The sequence below is a fragment of the Pteropus medius genome, unplaced genomic scaffold (genome assembly GCF_902729225.1).
Source record: "Pteropus medius unplaced genomic scaffold, Ma_sr-lr_union100, whole genome shotgun sequence".
NCBI lineage: Eukaryota > Metazoa > Chordata > Mammalia > Chiroptera > Pteropodidae > Pteropus > Pteropus medius.
The window spans coordinates 1,455-7,500 of record NW_024344162.1 but is presented as its reverse complement, the minus strand read 5'-3'; positions in this window follow the sequence as shown (position 1 = coordinate 7,500).

The following is a 6,046-nucleotide window of genomic DNA, read 5'->3' as shown; positions in this document are numbered from 1 at the left end:
TTCCTTTTTGGTGGGGGCGGGGGGGGGGCGACTAGGGGGACGACAGTGTCCCCTTGTGAGAAGGGAAGGACACCGGGTTCCGTCACCCCGAAATAGACCGCGGCGGTGCCCCACTGGCGATTTGGAACGCGTGGCACTCGGGAAAAGAGCAGCAGGGGCGCGACAGGGACACGCTGCCTCTCCCTTGTGCTTCCCGCCCCTGGACGACGGGGGTCCGAAAACGAATCCTTGCTCGGTCCGTTTTCGTTTCCTCCCTCCCACTCGCTGACCTCCCCGCGGTGGGCCGACCTCTGAAACCCAAAGAGAACCGCTCTCTCGCCTCTCCCGTCAAGTCTTCTACGACTTGACTTCTGCTCTCTTGCGGAAGATGCGACAGACAGAATCGGGACTCCCGAGCCGCCATTTCCCGTGACCCGCGGTGTCGGCCGCTCCCGCCGGACGTGCGCCCCACGCGTCCACTGTCTGGGCGCGCTTTCTCCGTCTCTCTGTCTGTCTGTCTGTCTGTCTGTCTGTCTGTCTGTCTGTCTCTCTCTCTCTCTCTCTCTCTCTCTCTCTCTCTCTCTCTCCCCCTCCCTCCTCCCCGTCTCTCGTTTCCTATGTCTTTGGGTGACCGGGGTCGGACTCGGCCAAAGACCCCGAAGGGCATCAGATGGAGGGAACATCGTGTCTTCCTCCCCTCCACCTGACGACGGCGGACGGGCACGCCGAAACTCTTCTCCTCGTGCCCCCGCCCCCCGCCCCCCATTCCGTCCGTCGTCGGGCTCACGTGCACCCTACGTACGTGGGCACCGACGGGACGAGACTTGGCAATGGCTTCGGTGGCTCTCTCTGCGCTGCTCCCCAAGGGCCATCTCCCTGGACCCCCACCACCGAAGAAGAAGAAGGAATCGATTCCAGAAGTGAGCGGACTCAAAAGTGACACAGAGACAGGGGTAGAGACAAGCCCCGACACACACCCGCTCCCCCAAACAAAGCAAAAAGTCTGCTACGCTCATACCACCCTCGACCAGCCGGATCGCGTCTGATCTCGGAAGCTCGGCAGGGTCGGGCCCGGTTAGTGTTGTGGCGCGATCGATTCTGAGACCCACCGAGCCAAGAGAGATGAATCGTGAGCCTTTATCAGCCGGCCGGCGACTGACTCTCGACCACGCAGGGTCAGAGGAGATCGGCCCCGAGCTTCCAGAGGAGGCAGCTTATAAAGCTTAAGACCATATCCTGGTGGTCTTCTGAACGAGCGAGCGAGCGAGCGAGCGAGCGAGCAGATTACAGAAAGCAGATGTTGGCTGTACACGTCTCACACAAAGACAAACGTTTCCGGGGAACTCTTAGATCACACGGGGCCTAGCAGGCAGTTTCGTTATCTGCATCCCGGTGGCTGTCCGTGCTTTCCTGGGCGCTGGCGCCCGAACATATGACATCCCTTCCCTGTGACTGATTTATGGGAAAGTTTTTCACTCCTACAGTCAGTACTTGGATGGGAGACCACCTAGGAAGACCGGGTGCTGTAGGCGTTAAGAGAAAAAGAAAAATGTCTGACCGCCACGTTGTCCACCTGAAACCCATGCGATGTCGGGTCGTAGGCCAGCGGTAATGCAGACAGACAGACAGACCGACCGACCGACCGACCGACCGACCGACCGACCTCCCAACCTCCCAACCTCCCAACCAACCCACCCACCCCCCAACCCAAGATTGCTCTGAAACCCAGCGAACGAAAGCTACTCTCCTGTGAAAGAGAATGCTGCCTGCAGGACCCGAGGTGGCAATGTTTCCCGACTGGGGTGGATTGCATAAGCATTGTCTGGTCATTCCTTGATGTTTTTCACCTCTTTGCCCCTTATTTACGCTGTCTGCAGAACATTTATTTATAGAACCTTTGAAAGGTGTAAAGAATATCATGAATCGAAACAGCATCGCCCATCATCATATTCTCCCCATCCGACTTTAAAGGAGACGAAAGTGTTCTTCTTTGGTGGCAGCGAAGCCTTTCCCGACTGCGACTGGTCGAAATCTCTGGGTAGACGTGGCGGATGGTTGAGCAGGGGAAAGAGAAGGAAACGACAAAAAACAGCAGCAGTGGCGGCAGCGGCGGCCGCGGCGGCAGCAGCAGCAAGAAGACACAGTTCACTGTGTAAATGCTATGAAAGGTGGGTAGGGGATGCTTGCCTGCCTGCCTGCCTGCCTGCCTGCCTGCCTGCCTGCCTGCCTGCCTGCCTTGCAAGTTTTGCAGTGGAAGGCGATGCTTTTCAATGCGAGGCCGCTGCCTGCCCGCCCGCCCGCCCGCCCGCCAGCACCTCCGCCGGCTGTCACGAAAGATTTTCCTTCACCGTGACGGGAAGAAAATATTCCATAGTGCCGAACCCTGGCTTTTCACACCCCGACCCTCACCCCGACAGACACAGCAGGCAGGCACACCCTCATTCCGAGTCAAGGAGAGGGTGTCCCGATCCGGTTTTGGTTTCAGGTTCGGTGCGTCTTGATCGTCATCGTTCTCGCCGCGGTCCAACGATGGGTGTGGGGGTGTGCGTGTGCGTGTGCGTGTGCGTGTGCGTGTTGCGGGGTGCCGAAAACGGACGCCGCCCACGGTGGACCATTTGAAACCGTGGGTCGATCACGGTGCACGCGGCGCCCCGGCAGCCGAGTCCGTTCCCATCCTCCTCGTCCTCGTGTTCGCTCTGTTCTGGCCGGATGTGGAAAACGAAACGACCCCGGGATCCCGACTCAGAGTCGCGGCGTGCCCAGTCAGAGGGTCTCCCCCACCCCGCCCCGCCCCGCCCCGCCTCGGCCCCAGCGCGCCATCCGAGACCCGCTTCGCGCTCTCGGGGGTGCCATCCGTGGGGTTCTTCCGTGCGTGCCCCCCCCCACCCCCGCTTTCCCTTTCGACGGGTGAGGAGGTGGCACGGGACATTGCCAGTGGGTTCTGTAGAATGACGCCGAGGATTTCCCGTGGGAAGTGGGCCGTGGGACGGGGCGGGGTGGGGGGGCGATCCATTCGTCGGCCCCGTCCCCGTCCCCGTCCCCGCCACCATCGGGGGTGGGTGGGGTGGGGTGGGGTGGGGGGGGGAACGGGGGTCCGGAAGGCGACCGACGAGAACCTCCGCCTGGAATTCAGGGTTGCGGTTGAGGGCTGTGCTTCCTGGGCCCGTGATCCAGGGTGGAGCGGAGAAGACGAACGCGTCCTCCGCCGCCGCCGCCGCCGCCGCCGCCGCCGCCGCCGCCGCCGCCGCCGCCGCCGGGACTCCCCGGGCCCCCGTCGCTCCGGGCCCGCGTCGGGCCTCCGGACTCCCGCACCCCACTCCCCATCCTCACCCCCTCGCCCCCACCCCCCATCCCGCTCGAGCCTCAAGTGGTCGAGCGCGCTTGCCCGGGCTGGGAAAAGTGGGGTGCGGGGGTAGTGGACCTAGACTCGACTCTCTTCGCCCCAGAGAGGCGGTTTCTCCCCAACGTTTTCCCTTCCCGAGGCTTAGAAGCTGCCGCCTGAGGGCGGGAGGCGGGAAACAAAGGAAAAAAACGGCCGGGCCCTTCCTTCCATGGGGAGAAGCCCGAGGCCAGGCTGAGTGGTACGCTCGCGCGCGCTTTCTTCTGCATATGAATGAAGCCATTGAATGAGGCCCATTGGCCTGAATCGAGGAGCACCGCACACCCCCCCCTTCCCCTTCCCCTTCCCCCCCCCCGTTCCCCATCCCCTCCCTGCCGCTCGTGCCCTCCGGCTCAGGTTTGGGAACGGATGGTGGAGACGAGAGCTTCATCCTCAGGGTTGAACTGGGTCCCCGGTCCTCGGGAACATCAGGCGGGCAGAGGTGCCGCTGACTTGGCATCTCAGGCGGAGAGGTCGAGGTGGACGGGTTGTTTGTGGACTTAGGGGAGACTTACTCTGGGACCGCCCTCCCCGTAGACCCTACCGCCCTGGCCCAGACCTGGGTAGGGGAGCCGTGGGCCTGGGGAAGGAGGCATGGGGGGCGGGGGCGGGGCTGGCCAGGGACCGCCGGACCCGGGTCCCGGTCGCTGCCCGCCCGCCCTGCCCGCCCTGCCCGCCCTGCCCGCCTCGCCCGCCTCGCCCGCCTGGGGGGCCGCTGGTGGCTCCCGGTGGCTCCCGCCACTCGGTTCATTCTGTTGGGATTCCCGAGGTGCCCGCCGCCGGGCCGATGGGAGGTAAATGCCTCTCCCTGACTATTTCTGTAAAGGCCCCAGTCTGAGCCGCTACCGAGAACTCCTTCTCGCCCAGACACTTCCACTTGAAGAGCTGTCTCCCGCCGTGTCCAGAAAACGAACGAACTAGCAGCGGATGGCAACCCCCCCACCCCCGCCCCCCGCCACGACCGCCCCCAGAAATACCCCAACCACCCATCGAGCCAACTCCAGCTCGTTTCCCCGTAGGAGAATCACTGGCTTCGATAAAGACGGACGGACGGACGGACGGACGGACGGACGGAGGGAGGGAGGGAGACATACAGACAGACAGACAGATAGATAGATGCATGCGTGCACGCCTGCATACGTACATGCATACGTACATACATACATACATACATACATACATAGATACACACATACGTACATACGTTATGTACGTAACCATGAGCTGGATGACTGCCGACCCCCACACACACCCCCCTCCACCCGCCCCCACCCCACCCCCTTCCACCCCCGGCACTGGTGCAGGATTCGTGCTCGGAGCGACAGACTGGACGCCGAGGCTATCGGCGGGAGGCGGCATTTATGGATGCCGGCCCCGGCTCGGCGTATTCTTATCCCAGGGCCCAGCCCCGATGGCGACGTCGCGGGCGGGGTCGTACAGGGTCTTGTGATTCCCACACACGGCTACAGAGATCGGGGAGGACATCGATCGGTTGGCAAGTCATGGAACGACTGCCGTGAGCTGGGAGCTGGTTCTGAGAAAACGGGTTAGCTGCAGAGTCCTTGAGGCGGGGGAAGAGGGCAGTCGGGAATGAACTCGCTCGAGCGGGAAATGGCCGGGCAGGGTCGGCCGGCCGCAGCACAGCACGGGCCCATCCCCGGGCGGATCCGATCCTGGCCCGGCGCGACCGCACCGCCCAGGCGAGCCCGAAGACTGGGAGACCGTCTCCCCCGAGTGGCCCGATGGTGGCACCGTCCATTCAAAACCACCCAGACGCCGAATCGGCCACAGCCCTGGTGCGGAAAGCGCCGACGTGCATGTGCCTCCGATGACATCGGCGCTCGTCCGCCAGCCCCGGCCTCTCTAAGCCGTCTTCTCCGAGTCCTTCTGACCTCTGTTGTCCGTCTTTTCGCCCGATCGCTCTTGCCCCATCGACCGTGCACGGAGAAATCAGATTCCATCCGCGCAGAGCCGAGAACACGTGTAGGCCCGCGCCCATCTTCTGTGCCCACCCCCATCTCACCCCGTCCGGTCCTGTCCCGTCAGAAAAATGTCCCCCTCCGTCCCTCCGTCCCTCCCTCCGTCCGTCCGTCCGTCCGTCCGTCCGTCCGTCCCTCCCTCCCTCCCTCCCTCCCGTTCCGAAGCCAGACCCTAGAGACAGGATGGAAAGGACACCAGAATATCGTTTTCAATGACGGGCGGAGATCGCCCCTGCCCTCTTCGCGAAAGATGTCTTTCCCGTGCCAGCAGGAGGAGGAGGAGGAGGAGGAGGAGGAGGAGGAGAACGTCGAGGAGAACGACGTTCTCCTCCTTCGGGATGGGAGGCAGAGAATGAGAGAAATCTGTACACGCAGACCGCGTTGAGAAAGAAATCTCATCCTCCTTGAGCCTCCCCGCCTAGTGGAGTGACTTTTCCACCATCGCCTCTCTCTGCGTGACTCGATATCAAAAGGCATCGAGGTTCGGCGGCTTCTCGGGGTCTCCTCTGGTTTTCTGAGGCAGACTGCCCCCGTCACGAAAACACGAAAGGTTCGCGGTCTGTGCGGCTTTCGCCTGTTCGTCTGTCCCGTGTCCGTTGAATTCTCAGGCCCGCCCGGCCCCGACCCCTCAGAAGGTTGGAGGTCAGGTTTCGGCCTCGGTGACCTCTTCCTTTTCGGTACTTTCGGATTCGACTTTCTTCCTTGGCTC